General features: G+C 58.2%; 2 protein-coding genes across 5 annotated transcripts in view; both read right to left on the bottom strand.

Annotated features, from left to right (window-relative positions):
* DNMT3A (DNA methyltransferase 3 alpha) overlaps window positions 1–3,163 on the bottom strand; it is a 111,178-nt gene extending 108,015 nt beyond the window's left edge. The window contains exon 1 of the mRNA XM_045844616.1: window positions 3,027–3,163. The gene's annotated coding sequence lies outside the window, so the exon portion shown is untranslated. The remainder of the gene's footprint in view (window positions 1–3,026) is intronic.
* Window positions 3,164–15,936: 12,773 nt separating this feature from the next.
* Window positions 15,937–16,688, bottom strand: part of DTNB (dystrobrevin beta) — a 172,757-nt gene continuing 172,005 nt past the window's right edge. For all 4 annotated transcript variants that reach the window (XM_045844347.1, XM_045844350.1, XM_045844351.1 and 1 more), the window contains one exon: window positions 15,937–16,241. The gene's annotated coding sequence lies outside the window, so the exon portion shown is untranslated. The remainder of the gene's footprint in view (window positions 16,242–16,688) is intronic.

Here is a 16,688-nt window from a genome sequence, read left to right as displayed (position 1 = left end):
CGAAAGGACCACAGCCATGCTGACACTTCCCTTTTCTCGTTTGCCCCCCCCCACCCCACCCCCACCACACCAAGGGTCCAGCCCAGGGGCCCGAGAGCAGCCTGGACTCAGGGTTGGAAGATCTGGAGTCCAACCCTGGCTCTGCCTCTAATTTGCTCTTTGACCCTGAGGAGTCATTTTACCTCAACGGACCTTAGTTTTCTGAAACATGAACTTGGTAACAGGCTACCTGCCACCCTCCCAGGGTGGGTGACTCCAGGACACACGTAGGGATGCCCAGAGGCTGAGAAAACCCCACTCCAGGGCCCTGGGCCCCTACTCCAGGTCTGATTCCCTTTTGCACTTTTATTTCTTTTCTAACCCAACGTAGGATCAGGGTCAAGGACGATAGAAATGACCCCCAAGGATCTGGCTGGGGGCTCAGGGAGCAAAACTCCTTGTTAAACAAAAGAAGGGACAGAGGACCAGAGAAGCAAAGTGCGCTGCCCGAGTCCCCGCAGCGAGCAGGGGGAAAGCATGAAACCCAGGTTGTGCTCCCAGTCAGGGCATTTCCCCAGGCCAGCAGGGTCTCCCGTGGAAACCAGTCCCAGGAAGGTGTTGGGTGGGGGGCGCTGGTGAGGAAGGGAAGGTCTTGGCTTCAGGCAGGTGAGGATTTGAGTGCCGGCCTGGCCACTCACCAGACATAGTGAGCTTGGGAGAAGTGGCACTGGCAGCGACGGTCCTGCCTGGTCCCTGCAGTTGCTGGGAGAATCAAATATGCTGAGTGCCTGGTACGGAGCCAGCCAGGAAGCAGGTAGCACGCACTCCACAACGTCAGCTAATGCGCTTTTATCAACTGTGTCCTCACTTCCCTCTATTCCTTGTCTCCTGAGCGGAGAGAAGAACGAGCAGAATCCCCTCAGTAGGACGGGCTTTGAGACTGAGCCCTCTCCTTTGGTCCTAATCATGAGCCCGAAGGCATGAAGGCCAGCCACTGCTGTGCCGATTCTCAAGGCTCTCAGCAAGTCAGTGGCCGAGTGGGACCAGACCTGGACCCCCAGCTCCGCTCTGTGCCACGTGGAGTTTCCCAGAGGGCCCAGGGCTCCTGGTGCACGTGGGGATGGCTGAGGCGGCGGCCCCAGGCCTGCCTGCTCTCCTGTCGCCATGCAGTGCAGGAGACTTTAGGCTCACAGCTCTGTCTCTAGGCAGGTCTAACCCCAGGCCTGTCTTTGCAGTGTCCTCCCCCCACACAGCATCCCAGGTTCCCAGCGTCCAAAAGCACTTGGGAAATCCACCTGCCCCCTGAGGTCTTGACGTTTCTGTGCTTAGAGACCAAGCCTTGTATTCCGTGATTAAGGAAGTCCCAGAAGCTGAATGGGACCCGTAGTCCGGGGGATACTGGGGTCCTCGACAGGGCAGGAGAGCAGTGGAGAGGGGAAGACAAGTTTGGGACACAGGGACAGGTTGGGGTCGGGGCTGGGGGGTAGTACCTGGGCAGGGGAGCCGATTTTCCTAACCAAAACTGGGGTTCACATGTTCCTGGGGAACTAGGAGTAAATTGGAACTAGGAGGGGAACGAAAGGCCGGGTGTTCGGCTGTACCAGGGAGGCAAAGGCTACTCCTCAGTCACCCCTAGCCCGGGCCACTCCGCCGTGATGCTCAGGGGTCCCGGGGTTCAGGGCGTCTCACTCAGGGAGTCTCACTCAGGGAGTGGCGGGAAGAGCATGTGTTAGGTTGTAGGGTGGCTGCTGGCCCTGCCGGGGCTAATTTGGGTGCTGAGAAGCGAGTCCCCTCCCACCACCATGGAGGTCTTGGACAAAGTGGTGCCCCCACCCCCCTCCAGCCGCAACATGGCAGATTTCCGGATCCGGTGGCCGACCAGACCTGCCCTTCCCGGGAACCAGCCGTGAGCAGGGCCCATGCAGTTGCCCTGTCAACTCCCCTCCTTGACTGGGGACTAGGTTTGTTTTTTTTTTCCCCAGAAATCTCGAGTTTTTCCTCACCCACCAGGGAGGGGCCTGGACCTGTATTTCTAGTTCTCACAACTCCTCTGGTGCTAATCAGACCAGGATCTCACCTCCCCTCTCAGGCGATTCTGGTGTCGTATCTTGGCCTTTCCGTCTCATCAACTGCCACTATTTTGGCCCCAGATAAGAAGCGGTGGTAGGAAAGGAGATTAGAGGAATATTCTCCTCTGCATAAAATGAATATGTGTGTACAAATGATACATAAATTATATAATTTTAAAACCACATTTTTTGGGCCTTTGTGAGGAATGTGCTGTCCTGGTCAGAAATCTCACCTGGTACTTGGCACACAGTAGGTGCTCCATAAAGTAAAAACTCTTCTTCCTCACATCTCCCCTCCCTCACCTCCCCCACGTTTCCGGTGGCAAGAGCCTGCGCTTCCCGGGTGTCCCAGGGCTCTCCTGCCACCGGCCTGCACACACCTGACCCCTCCTCCTGCACAAGCCCCTTCTGCAGAGGAGGGCAGCCAGGGCCCAGGGCCTGTCCCATGGGCCACTGAGTGGCCCAAGGAAGAATCCACCTTGAACCCAGCAGGTCTTTGGCGTCCTCGCAAGGGGTGCTCCTCAGACCTTCTTTCAGACTGGGACCGAGGACCATGAAGTGGATAATGGTCATTTCAGCTCTGTGCCCTGCCCAGGTGAGGGAGAGCAGGGCGAGGTCTCCCAGTCAGGTCCTTCCAGAGAGGGGGCGGCTGAAGACACCTTGGCTATCAGACCTGGAGGTCTGGGTGCAGTGGCAGCAGCCGGGGCTCCTTCTGGGATGGCGGGACCAGCAGGTGGGGGTGGGGGCCGTCCCTGCACCCCCATCCCAGGGACTGGGGACCAAGGAAAGGGTGCCACCCCCTCTCTGCGTCCGTCTGCTTAATGGAGGTCGGGCTGGGTCCCAAAGAGGTGTTATTGAAGCTTTTATGCCCGCTGTTGTGTCACTTCTGGGAGCCACTTTGTCTCATCAAAGCCACTCTTCAGGTTAAACAGGGGTAGTTTACAACAGAAATTAGGGGAAAGTTGTGGGAAAACTCACCTGAGTAAACAGGTTAAAATTACTGTCGGCAACTCCTCAGCAGCTCAGCCCTGTAGGACTCGACGTTGGCCCCCTATGCAGTCCGACGGGTGCGGGACGAGCAGGCCGCAGCTCCAGGGGCGACCGGCACTCGCCCGGTGAGCCGGCTCCGCCCGGCAGGGAACCCTCTCCGCAGGCGCAGCATCTGCACTCCCCGCCTCCAGGGGGCGCTGGGTTGAAAGCCCTGTCTGTCACCCATGTTGAGGGGCGGGACCCTAGAAATGCTGGCTTCTGATTGGTCTTGCTTGCTTTCAACATCCCGACGGCAAAGGTTTCCAGTTCAGGTAGGTGCCTGAGATCCTGGAGAGCAAAGAATGTGTGTGTGGTTTGTGGTGTGTGCTATTTTTTTTTCTTTACAATTGAAACTGAGTTTTCATTTAAAAAAAAAAACACTCTATAAGGACACCTCATAAATCTACACACCAGGAAACAAATCCTTGGGCAGATTACATGGTTTAGAGCTAAGGTTCAGGGTCTACCGCTCAGCCAGGTCTTCCTTTTTCATGTGTCTTTGGTCTTTGACTGTTGCATGTGCATTACCAAAATAGTTTTGTACCCGTGGATGTATTCTATCTGCATATGAGACCGCTGTTTGTCAAGCTTCCAATGTCTGCCAGGCATGGGAGGGTTTGGCAGAGTCAGTGGTGAGTAGAACAGACCCGGCCCTGCCCTCAAGTAGCCCGCAGCCCCGAACCAGCAGTCTCACGCACGCCAGATTAAAAAGGCCCTTGGGACGGTGAACGGAAAGTGGCTGGTGCCTTGAAAGAGGAGCGTGGAGACTCGAATACCTTAAGTGCTGAGGGCGGGAGCAACACTGCCACTTCCCCAAAGAGCAACATACTGAAGTTAAACTCTCCTGTCGGGAGACTCCAGCAGGGTTCCTCTGAGCCCCTTGGCACCAGGCATGGGGTTCAGGCTCCGGCAGCACCAGGGTCCTCCATCCCTGCCTCGCCTGTGAGCCCGGGAAGGGCCTGGCCAGGGGGGCTCCGGAGCCTTCCCTGAGGTGGAGCGGCCTGAAAGGGCAGCACCTGCAGTGTCCAGAGGGGGCGCACTTAGTGGCAGAGGAAGGAGAGTAACGGCTATTGATCATTTGTTGTATGCGAAGCACAGTTCCAGGCGTCTCACGTGTTCAAATATAATCCTTATGACACCCTGTAGGGCTGGAATTCTTCTCCTTTCATAGGTGCAGATAGTACGATGGGACCTGCGGTCACACTCTACACAAGAGCTGCATCAGGGGCCGTGCGCAGGTGCAGGCGCAGCTGCCCCCCTGCCGCAAGCCCAGGCTTGGTCTGCTGCACCCACGGCCGCCCTAAGGAGACAGAGTCGGGAGGGGAGCCCAAGGAAAGCCTCCCGGGGAACAGGACCAAGCCAGGCCTCTGAAAGAGAGAGGGTGGGCCCATCTCAGAGAAGAGGGTGAGGCCTTTGCTTGGGAGCAAAGACACAGGCAGAAGGAGGAGCCTAATGGAGGGACTTGGGGCCTGCAGGTTCATAGAGGGTGGGAAGAGAAAAGACTCAGAGAGATAAAGTGAGGCACGAGGCGGCAGTTCTGGGGAGGTCGTGGGAGAGGCTTGGGCAGCCTGAGGTAGCCCGGCAGGACTGGGTGACTTGGGACCAACGTGGAGCAGAAGGTAGGAATACTTTTTGGGAGCTGGGCCTGAGAGCCAGAGGGTGGTGAACAGACAGGGCAGAAGTGGAGGCACACGGGATGCTAGAAATGAGCCAGAGCAAGGATCTGGGACCCCCAGACCCCCAGCACAAGGCCCAGGACTCCAGGCGGCCTGTCTGTTCTAGGCAGCCAAGGAGACGCCATTTGGGCAGCAGGGCCTGGGTTCAAGTGTTGGCTCCTCTCTTACTCGAGAGGTGATCCTTATCGCCCCCTTTAGTTTCTCTGAATTTCTCTACAGATGGATAGCCCCCTGCATCACCTAAACCACATATTCACTGGAAAAGTGGTCTTTTCTCCATTATTTGGTAGGAACCGTCTACGCAATAATTAGGTGCTAATCTAAGTCTCATTTCCTGAGACTTCGTGCACCCTGAGTCACCACGTGTCGGCCGTCTGCTCTCTGAGAATCGGCACCACTGCGTGCTCTGCATTCTCTCTTCTAGCTCTCTCTCCCATGTTCCACACTGGCGGGCGTGTCTGGGAAGGCGGTCCCCCTTCCGAGCCTCCCCAAGTGGGGTTACCCCCAGTGGTCATGTCGCAGGGTGGCAAGTTCCTTCACGCAGGCCGGGGTGATTGGGCCGTCTGCCCCCGGCCCTGGAAACACCTCTAGGCGGCAGTTGGCTCTTAGAGAGCCCGGAGGAGGTGCCCCAGCTCCTTTGGAGGGCAGCATCCGTCTGCGGTGCTTTTGCTTTGGTGGGGTGGGGGGGCTGTGTGGCATAGTGGGGTTCATTCAGGCAGGCAGGTGATGATAGGTGGATTTTTCTTTTTAAAAAATATTACTTGTAGCCCTGGCTGGCATAGCTCAGTGGATTGAGTGTGGGCTGCGAACCAAAGTGTCGCAGGTTCGATTCCCAGTCAGGGTACATGCTTGGGTTGCAGGCCATGGCCCCCAGCAACCGCACATTGATATTTCTCTCTCTCTTTCTCCCTCCCTTCCCTCTCTGGGAATAAATAAAATCTTTAAAAATATATTACTTGTAAACTTTGTTCAGACACCATTCTAGCATTTCATGAGCAATAACGAATGGACAGCAATTTCATTCTCTGTGGTAGGTCTGTCTATATTTAGTACATCATGGTACTGTAGGTATTTGTCCACAAGCACCCGTTTTAATCACCAGGAATGCTGGAGGACTACAGGTTGTAAGGAGACCTAAAGAAATGTGTCACCACCCCTGCCCTCAGGGAGCTGGCAGTCTGTCTGTTCAGGGAGATGAGAGGAACAGTGTTAAAAAGCTCCAAAGTTCAGGGCCCTGTATGAGTCAACTGAGAGGAGACAGGAAACAAACATAAACCCCCTGGGCTGGGTGGATGTTAATTTCATGACTGTGACAATGGTGAAGGCGGCTTGTTTGTCTAAAACTACTTGCCTTTTCTTATTATAGCCCAGGGAACTTATTGAGGTCACTACTACAGCCATCACTATGAGGTGGCCCAAGGTCAAGTCTTCCAGAACACCACCATATGGCAAATTTTGCATTGACGGCCAATGGGCTTTAAAACAGAGCGGTCCTTTTGGGGATGTGGGCTTTGCCCCTGGAATTCCCCTGCGCTGAGTAACAGAGTGTACGGGGGCAGCCGACCAGGACCTTGGGGACTGACTATCTCTGGCTCTGCCCAAACGCTGCAGGGCTCAGCAGAGAGGCAGCTTGGTGAAGGGGTGGGCTGCGGATGGGTGTGGATGCTTTTCCACAAGTCTGTGCTCCCCAGACTGTCTGTTGTCTCAGCTCTTAGTAAACGGGTTTGCTCTACTCAGAATCCGAGGGAGGCCCCCTGTGCGCTGCTGCTCGGAAATGGCCTGGGGAGGCGGTCTCTGGCTGGCGCTCCAGAGGATGCAGGCCAGAGCCCGACACTTCCACGCCCCTGTGGCCCCAGGGCAACTGCCCCAGGACTGGTCAGTGATGGGGGGGGGGTGTTTGTGGGGAAATAGGGGGACCGGTATAGCCAGATATTCTAACTTGTCCAGAAGTTGTAAATTTAGATCTCTTTGAAATTTTCTGGTATTTCACAACCCATTAAACTGTTCTAAGAATAGGTCTGGGGTCAAAGATAATAAGTAAGATTGGGTTACTGCCTGTGATACCTTCCAGTTTAGACCCCAGACGGCAAGCAGAGTGTCTGTCTCTTTAGTTGAAATGATAAGGACCCCACCTCTGGGGATGATGTGCTCCTCAAAGTGCTCTTTCCCGGGAGGGGAGAGTTGGCAAAACAGGCTGAGGCAAGAGCAAGGACCAGTGTCCCTGTGGGCTCACCAGCCACCTCTGGCACACACAACCTTGAGGGTCAGACCCCCTTCTGGGCCTGGCGTCTGCAGTCTCAGGGACAGCAGGTGAAGGGCCCATGGGTGGGGAGGAGACAGGACTCATCCAAGTCCTGAGCCCTGTGTTAACCCCTCTGTGGCCAGGACACGGCTGGTGCTGCCATTTCTTGGGCCCCTGCTGTGGGGAAGCTGGAGTAGACGCCCTGCCTCCCCAGGAGCTCTGCGGGCCCTCTGCGTCTACCATTGCCTTTGGGATTTTGAAGGCGAACCCACAAACAGACTCGCTTATTTGCTTTGCATGAGTTTTAGGTTGACTTGATTTTGTTTTGACATGTTGGTTCAAAATAAGATGGACTCTTTGGAAAATCAACTTGTTGGAGCCATTGGCTCTGCTTCGCCTTGAGGGGTTGAATTAAAATCAGCTCAGGCACGTGGACACCCCACAGCCTTCCAGGCAGAGCGAGACCTGGGCCGGAGGAGGCTCTGGCTCTCAGGAGGGGAGGTGCGGCTTCAGGAGCCAGAGAGCCAATGAAGGGAAGTTTTATCCCAGGAGGAAAGCTTTACTTCAAAAATAGTCTTTAGCATGTGTTTTTAAAAACCGAACACGCCAAAGGAGCTGACCAGGCATATTTAAGGCCTTAGAAGTGAGCGCAGAAAACGGTGACAGAACTCCCTGGAACTCTCTCTGGAAGCAGCCCTGGGCAGGCTCCGCAAGCAACTGAAGGAATGCGGCCGTGGAGCAGGAGTCGGCACGTTTCCTGTTAGGTCGAGTGTTGATGTCATTTTATCTGCCCGAGGCCGCGCTCCCCCGCCTGCCCTCGTCCCCTCGCAGTTGTCTGCGCGCCGAGTTCGATCCCTGCCACCCCTCACTTTGTACTATCGCGTCTTCACATCTATGCCCTTCTGCCTCGGGCTGCAACCCCTGGAGGACAGTGACATTTTACTCACAGGACCGAGTGTGGGCAGCAAAGGAAATTCTGCAACGGACGAAGGCAGAGAGGGGGGAAGGCCCCGTTTGGCCAGATTAGCATGGGTCAGTCATCCAGTGACTGACCCTTGAATGACGGGCCTCCGGGAACTCGGCCTCTGGCCGGGTCAGCTTCGTGCGCAGAGGGGCCGTCCCTCCCGTGGTCGGGGAAGCCTGGTGCCGAGACCCCGCTTAGACCTCGCTGCCAGCTCAGGAAGACGCTTTCTCTGTGACGTGGCTTAGGCCGGGAGAGTGGGCTGAATGCTCGTTTAGCCTAACACCGGGAGGTGAAGCACAGGGTCATCTCACACGTCCTCAGGGAGGAGCGTCCTCAGACACTCCGTCCGAAGGTTCGGGATGATGCTAAGAGCAGTACAAGTTCCCTGGATGCATGTTAACAGAAGGAAGCCTGGGAGGACCAGCCCGCCCCTCCAGGGCTCCTGCGCCTCCTCCCCGCGTGCCCCGGACCGAACGGTCGGCTCTCCTTGGCATCACTGTTGCACGCTGAAGCTCTCTGGCTTGCCCTGACCGGCAACAGCGGTGGGGCTAATGATGAAGTTCTCATTCATGCCCTTCCTCCACCTCCTCCACCGTCTCTAGGGGGACTCTGCCACCCGGGACTATTGATGGACACCCCCTCCCCCCGCAAATCTCATCAGGACTGAATGCAACAGGTGGGATGGGGGACTTTCAAATCCTGCCCCGCAAAGTCCAGGGGAGGCTGAGGAGCCCCAGACGTCCCCAGTGGTCTCTGCAAGTAAGGTGCTCCAAGTGCAGAGTGGGCCTGAGGGACCCCCCTCCCTAAGCAAAGGTTGAACCTCTGTCTTTCCTGTCCTGCAAGAGTCTGATGATACGTAGGAAGAACGCCAGAGCACCAGGCCCAGAAACCCTGCTCCATGTCTGCTGGCTGCAGAGGCAGAGTAGGTCAGGAGATGACTTTACAGACCGTTTGCCCGGGAGCAAGCCACTGCACCTGGCTGCCCGTGTCCCCGGAGAAAATACTTCCCTCGTTCCAGTCGCTCATCCGCCGGACAAGGGCCGACAGCGCTAGCGGTGTCCTTAAGGGAAAGCCGGGGATGAAGCCGGTGTGCCACACTGATCGCCTCACGCCGTCCGTCCTGCCTTCTCTTCAGAGGTGACGTCAGACATTAGACACTACCCAAGTCGTTTTAGAAGAAAACATCAGGGAATCTGGGTGACCGTCTCTCCACGGTGGTTTCTGTAGCAGGACACCCAGCCCGCCCAACACTCAGCTCCCTGCCTGAGCCACTGTCTCCCTGCCTCCGCCCCCACCCCCAACCCAGACTTGGGCTGTTTTCCCTTCCCTTGAAATGCTGCCGTGGCCCCCAGGTGAACGGTCTCCCACGGGGGAGGAAGAGTTGCATCACAGCCAAATGGAGAGATGAGGTGGCTGTTTTGCTTCCTACACGTGCGGCCTCGGGCAAGCACTTGACCTCTTCCAGAGCCTTGTGTCTCTGGGCATCCGGGCCACCGATGCCCTAGCTCTGCTGGCCGGAGGACGCTGACTTAGATCGCATACAGAGACCCATCTGGCACCGTGCAGGTGCGTCACAGATGTCCGGCCCCTTCCCCTCGCAGAGAAGCTGTCTTAAGGAAGCCCGCCTGGTTCTCCCCGCCCAGCGACGTCAGCACGCCCAGTGATGTCAGCGCGCCCAGCATCCAAGCATCTTACAGAACAACTACAATTCTGTGTGTGACCACCTTGCTGTTTTTCTGTTTAGTATTTTCCTTCATTTACTCCCTCCTAGATGTCTTCCAGCAGCTCTGTTGGCTGGTTTCTCAAGGTGGACTTCCATTTCCTTCCTCTGCACAGCGCTGTGCAGCCTGGGGTGGGAGCAGAGGGGGGCTGCCTGTGGCTTCTGCGTTCCTCCGCAGCCCCGCTGGAAGCGAGTTCCTGCCTTGGGTGTGTCTAGGTGTGCTGAGTTGAAAGGCCTTTTTGAGGTTCTGTATGTACAATACAGCTAGAGAGTGACCTTGCCCAGGGAGCTGGCTCCCTTGATAGAATATGCAGGGGAAGAAAGGCCCAATCCCTGTCATAAAGTGGGAGCAGGAAAAGCAAAGCCCAGCTAGGAACAGGGTGAGGTGGGCCTTGGGCAGGTCAGGAGGGTAGGGGCCTCTGCAAACAAATGTTAAACAAGGGCCTCTCCCTGCTCCACCCAAGCTTTAAACCCCACAGTTTGCAAAGTTTGGCTCGAGGCCTTCCGATGACCCCAGTCTAATTTCCCTCTCCAGTGGTGGCTAAAGGCAAGAAGATAAGTGACTCCTTAAACCAGACAACCCTAGGGGAAATTCCATCCATGCCCTCGGAGGCTGGAGCTGAGCTCTAGAAACCAGGCCCAGGTCAGGGTGGGCTGTGGAGGGGAGGGAGGGGCTGGGGAGATAAGGCCCCTTCCTTCTGGAGCCGAGATCCGTGCCTGGGGCAGGGGCTGGGGCAGGAGTGAAGGATTCCAGTGGGAGGTTGGGCAGCCTGGTCCCCATCCTGGCTAGGGGTGAAAGGCCAGTAGGCAAAGAAAGTCGTGGCCACAGTAGGACAAAGGAATGAGACGCCCCCAGCCTAGAGCCGAGGGTTGAGGAGAATCCACCCAACCCTCCTCTCTCCATCTGTCCCCATCTTCCCCGTCTTCCCCTGCAGTCCGGGCTCCCAGACCCCAGTATCAAACGTCCCTCCTCAGCCCATGCTCTGCCTCTTCCCATCCTCTTCCTCTTGGAGTCCCCTCTCCCTGGTCCTCCAGTCCACGCATCCCTCTCTTCGCCCCACTGCTCCACGTTCCTCGGTCCTTGGTTCCCCTCCTCTGAGTGGGCTCCCAAGGCAGGGTGGATGGCAAAGGGTGAATGGGGGATGGTTGCCTAGGCGATAAGGAAAGGAGGACGAACACCTGGCCAGTGGGAGAGGGGGACCTTCAGAGGCTTCACGCATGGAGGCTTCTGTCACACTCACCTGTTGTCCCCCCCCCACCCCCCCAAGTCCCATCCTGAGGAGCTGGTCCAGAAGGAAGCCCCCGCTGACTCCCTCACAGCCAGCATCTGCTGGCTCCTGCCCAGCCCCAGGGCTGCCCCTCTGCACCCCGCTCTCCACTGGCTGCTTCCCCTCTGCATGCCTTCCTCCTGCCCCCGCTTAGAGACACAGCCCTTCCCAACACCAGCCCATCCTGGAGCCCCGGGGAGGTAATGCCTGAAGGTCAAGGGGCCGGGGCATGCAGGGCTGTCACCCGGGCACAACTCCTCAGTGCCCAGTTGGCCTTGTGGAGGAGGGGCCCGCAGAGGGCCTGCTTTCTGCGGGAGCGAAATGCCTGACTACCGGGCCCAGGATTTGGAGGAGCGGTGGATGGGGAGGACTTCTAGATCTTCCAGGACTTCGGTATGGATCCGGGACCCAGGCTGGATCTTCTTGTTCGGAGACGGATGCTTGGCGTACAAGGATGCCATCTCTGACAAGGAGATGCAGACACTAAGCGACAAACGGCTTGGGACTACTGGGCCATGGCGGCGCCGGCGTGGCCCATGACCTGGGACCGGAATGGAAAGCCCGCTGTGCACAGGGGATCTTGAGGCCCGCCGCGGCACACGCCCTCTCCCCCTCCCGCGGCCCCCGGAGTCAGGTGCTGAGTCTAAGGCTTTACTTCCCTCGGGCCAAGTCCTAGCCCCTGCGCCCTAAACTCTGCCAGCCAGAAGGGCCCTCCGGCGCGTGTGTGCGCATGCGCATGCCGGACTCCCGGCGCCCCTCGCCAAAATTGGGTGGAGTGTGTCTCCCGCGCCACCCTCTCACAGGCTGCAGCCTCTTAACTCTGATCGGGAGATGGGGCAATGGCCGTAGGCTGACATGCTAACATGTTTTCCCGGTGCTTGGCCGAGGGCTGTTGCTGAAGCTGGAGGGGATTCCGGCTATAATTGGTTATGACTGATACTAACTCATTAGCTGGCCACGCGCCTGGGCTCCAGGCAGCTTTAATGTTTCTATATGTTAGTTGTGTCACTTAAACGCACGCGGACGCTTCCCAGTCTCTTCCCCCATTCACGGGCCCAAAGACCGCCCACTCGGAGGAGTGACCATACATACCCCTTCCTCCCTGCCTGCAGGGGCCTCGGTTTGCACCCACCGTCCCCAGTCCCGGGGGCTTCAGAGGACAGTGCCGACACTCCAAGCCCACTGCTCACTCCCTAGTTACACACACAGACCAGGCTTCAACCTTAACCCTAAGGCCCTGCGTTCAGTGAGGCCTGCAGACCTGGGGAGGGGCCAGCGCTCATCCAGAAGCTTCTGGAATGGACAACAGTCCACCCAAGGCTCCTTGTCCCTTCTCAGTCTGCCTCTTGGCAGCGCTTGGATCCACTGACTTCAGAAAAACAAGGGTGGCTACCCGGTGCCTGCCTCTCCAGCGGGTCCCAGTTGGCCTCCGGGTCTCCCTGAGGGATTCTACACCCTCAGAGCTTCACAGAACTGGGAAACGAATGTTGCATTCTGGAACTGGTACTCGGACTCCATGCCCCCTGCTTGTACGCCACCGCTCTACCCCCAGCGGTCCCTGCACAGGGTGGGAGGCAGACAGGAGATGGCTCCACCTGTCTGTAAACAACCCCGGGCAGGACAGACACCAAGCCCACCACCTGCACAGGCCTGGCTTTCTGGTCAGGGTGAAGGGTGCAGAGAAGACACCCGAATACCTGGCATCTGCTATTCATGGCTGGGAATGCCTGCAACACCCACTGCGGGTTCGCTGGCAATCCTGTTCTCTTAGGACGATAATACCCACAGGGCTTGGAGCTTCCCGCAGGCTGACGGTAAGCAGCACAGCTGGGGCTTGAACACTGCGCAGTGTGGAATGTGATCTTTGTATCCTGGGGAAAGCATCTTGGTGCACCAGCTCCAACAGTGGGGGCCTAGGTGCCTGTGATGCCTCTTCCTCCCTCCAGGGCTGGGCGGGCCGGACCTCCCCCACCACTAAGACCTAGACCTTCCCAACCACGAGGCATCTGTGAGGTTGGTCTTCTGTAAGTTCAAGGCCTTATTCAGGATGTTGCCCCCTGCTGCACATCTAGGGGAATGTGTTTGTCCGTTGATTGTTGGGGACCAAAGGGAAATAGTGCAGGACTACCAGTCACAGCGCATGATCCCTAGGACCCCTGGCCAAGAGACGTGACTGTAAAGTACTCCCCGCTCCCCACTCCCTTTCCTTCCTTTAGAATAGACAGCTGACTCTGGCCTTTCTCCACCTGACTGGTGACGGCTTCTTGTGCTGACGTGGATGCTTCTCCTCCTCCTCACAAATGGTACAGTGGTCCTCACAGGGTGGTCTGAGCACCCACAGCAGCAGCACCACCACCACCACTCGGGAGCTCCATCCAAGAGCTACTGCGCGAGAAACTCTTGGGGTGGGACCCAGCAAGCCACCTATTCACAGGCCATCCAGGGGACTCTTAAGTTGGAGACCCACCGACACTGCATGCTACCTAAGAGCCCCAGGTAGGAGGCCTCATTTAGTTTTCTGATCGCCACGTGGAGAGCCTGCCCAGGTGCACAGGCCTTGCACCTATGGGGAGTATCTTTCCAGGAAGACGGGCTCCCTACGTGCTGCACTTCCAGCCACCGGACCCTGGCAGACGAGAGGCCGGAGAAGGCTAGATCTGGGATCCACGGAATGGCTCCTCACAAGCCCTTTCCTTCCAGAAGGTGCAGCAGGAATTCAGATGGCTGCGGGCATTGCCATAGCAACTGTACCTTTCTGAAGCTGTCACAGGCTACAGGAGCAGGGCGTAAGCAATGCAGAAGCGGGGCGGGGGGGGGGTGGAGGTTGGGGAGGGTGCGCCAGCGGAGAAAGCTCACCCAGCAGATGAGGCTGTGAAAATAGATGGAACCTCAGCACAGCTGGGATTTACAGACCGGAGCTCGGTGGGGCCACGACTTGCTCAAGACCCAGGATGCGTCTGGGATCTCTCTAGGGGCTTCCGCAGCGACAACACTGCACCGGCTAGCCCTGAGGGGCCCGCGATGATGACAGCACACGCCACTTAGAGCAAGAGATCATCCACCGAGGTTAGATTGGTTCCTACACGGTCACAGCAATCAGGGAGGAAGTGCCCACTACGGGACGGCCACTCGCGTTTCCAGTCTGGGCTGAAGAAACGGACGCTGCTTTAAGCTTCTGATATAAATCAGATGCCAAGAAGTCAGGAGGCACCTCGGGGGCCTTAAATAATGGTGGACATTCTAGCGCTAAAAGAAGTCAATTGTCAACCAGAATTTATATAAAGGAGGAACACCCATGCACCCTCAGGCTGCCACCTGCGCCCATCGCTGCAGCTCTCTCCAGTGCCGCCTGCCTCCAGGTGCTGGCCACAGCCGGAGGCTGGGTGCTCCGGGCCTCCCCGGGGTGGAAGGCGTCGAGGCCTCTCCTCGGCACAGGCAAGCAGACGGCGAGGCAGAGCCTGCTGAGTGGCACTCAGCCGTGCAGCCTCCCCGGAGCAGAGTGGCACACTCGTGGCCCAGGGAACCACATGCGCCTCCGCTGGCTGAGCACCCTGCTGTTTGGGTGCTTCCCTAACTTCATTTGGCTTTCGGCTCCTTGCAAGGAGCAAGTAGTTCATGTCAGGGAGCGGGAGGAGGGATTCTGCCGTCCTCAGGGGCCGGGCATAAAGTGTGAGAAGTCAGGGTGGTGGGGGAAGCAGTCACCCCAGTGTCACCTCTGCGAGCGTGTTGTCACCGCCCCATACCTCACCTCATTATGGTTCGGCAGTGTCCCCCTGAACTTTCCCCCGGGTTACACTCACCTTTGCCCCTGCTGGCCCTCCTGGCAAGCCCGGGTCCCTGCTGAGGGTGGGAGCACGCTTTCCCTCATTTTTCTGATCCCAGAACCCCTGCCGACTCTCCGGGGCCTCAGCTCACTGCCGGTCAGTGTGAGCCCCCGCGCCACTCTAGAGCTGCTGTGGGGGGCAGGCCCTCCCCCAGGTGTGGGGGCTCCTCCTGAGGCTTGCAGGGGGAGAGCTCTTCACCCCCAAGGGGAAGCCAGCTCCGGCTCCCACTTTGCTCCTGGCTGTCATCTAGCTGGAGCAGCTTGCCCTGCACCTGCCCTGCACCCCCGCACTTACGAAGCCCGGGAGCGGGGCCTCCCGGGCGCGGCACTCCCACACACCGCCGTGCCCTCCTTCAGGAATGAGTGATCGAGGGAGCGCAGGGGAGGGGGGGTGGGGAGTCACGCCTGCCCCTGCCTTACCCTGGCAGCTCCCTCACGAGGTCTCCATGTGACTCGCTGTGTACGGCGGGGCCGAGCCGCTCGCTCTGCACAGCCCTCCTCAGGCAGCGGGCAGGGGTCTGCAGAGGGGCGTGTGTTGGGGGGATGTGAGGACCAGCTGTGGGGCCTCTCACTTCATTCCAGTCACTGCCCTTTATAAATATTTATAGAAGTTCTTCTACTAAAAATAACATCCTGGAGCCCAGGGAGGAGAAAAAATAAATAAATAAATGCAAAGCACCAGGACCTGGGCTCGAAGAGCATGTGTGCCAGAGCAGAAGGGAACCCTGAGCCGGACCGGCTGCGAGAGGGAGCACCGCAGCGGGCAGGGCTCCCCCTGGCGGCTGATGGCCACGACGCCCTGGCGGCCGGCCACCGGCTTGGCTGCACAGAACCCTCTGCTGCAGGAGGAACCTCCAGGATGCGGCCCCAGCTCTCTGCTCCCCCTTCCTGCCTAGGCTATAGAGCAGCATCAAATGGGGCGGGGCAGGCCGGCGGAAAGGAGGCTATTTTTAGCTCTGTGGCCAGGGCGTGAATGTCTCTAGAAGAGAGCAGGGCCTGAAGCTGTCTTGAATGACAGGGGGAAGAAAACCTGTTTGTTTTTAAAGGTCAAAGGTAGCGGGGAAACATGTGCCCCCCCCACCCCCCCCTGCCCATCCTGGGGAGAACCCCCCAAGCTAGCAAGCCGCCGGCGAGAACGCCATCAGGTCACACACAGAGGAGACTTGTGCTGTTTCTTTGCTCTTTCCAACCTCCCGGTCGAGTCCTGGGCAGAGGTGAGCCGCCGCCCGAGAGGAGCGGCGAGGGTGCTAGTTCATGCAGGACTGTGCGAGGGGCCGCCCACCAGCGGGGCGTCGGGTGCTCCCTCCCACTTCCCACTGGCGCTGGGCTCCCCTCCCGCTGGCAGGTGGTGACATCTGGCATCCTGCGAGCCCGATCCAGGTGTGCCGTGGAGAGATGGACAGGAATGCCCGTCTGGGGGAGGGCCTCGCCTTCCTCAGGCCGATGCCAGCTCACTCCGCGTGCCCCGTGCCTGTGCAGGACAGACGCACTGTTACTCCGGGTGCTGCCGAGGGTCCCCCAGCAAATGCTGCTCTCATCTGCTGGGGGCGAGACAACGTGCAGGGCTGGGCTGCTGGGGAGTCGCCTTCCACCTTGGGAGATGTGGAGGGCGGACGGCACTCGCGCCCCCTTCAGGGAAAGGCATGCTCTTTTCTGGGGGCACCTAGGGCCTTCGGGGTCCCTGTGTAGGTCACCGGTTTGGGGAGTGTTCCCAAGGAAGAAAGAAGAAACTGGGTTCGCAGTGCGAGGTGGTGGTTTCTTGGGAAGGAGAACTGAGGAGAAAGAAGGGCAGGGGGGTCAGAGACAGGCCCGTATGCAAGGGGCCGAAGAGAGCAGATCTTACGGGCCCCTGAAGTGGAGCCACTGGAGTTTTTATGCTGTTCACCTGACTCTCTAGCACTGGGCGTTTCCCCTAACT

The sequence above is a fragment of the Phyllostomus hastatus genome, unplaced genomic scaffold (genome assembly GCF_019186645.2).
Source record: "Phyllostomus hastatus isolate PE091 unplaced genomic scaffold, TTU_PhHast_1.1 phas_contig_402, whole genome shotgun sequence".
Lineage (NCBI taxonomy): Eukaryota > Metazoa > Chordata > Mammalia > Chiroptera > Phyllostomidae > Phyllostomus > Phyllostomus hastatus.
Note: the sequence above shows the minus strand (reverse complement) of the source record. Positions and strands in the feature narration are given on the sequence as shown.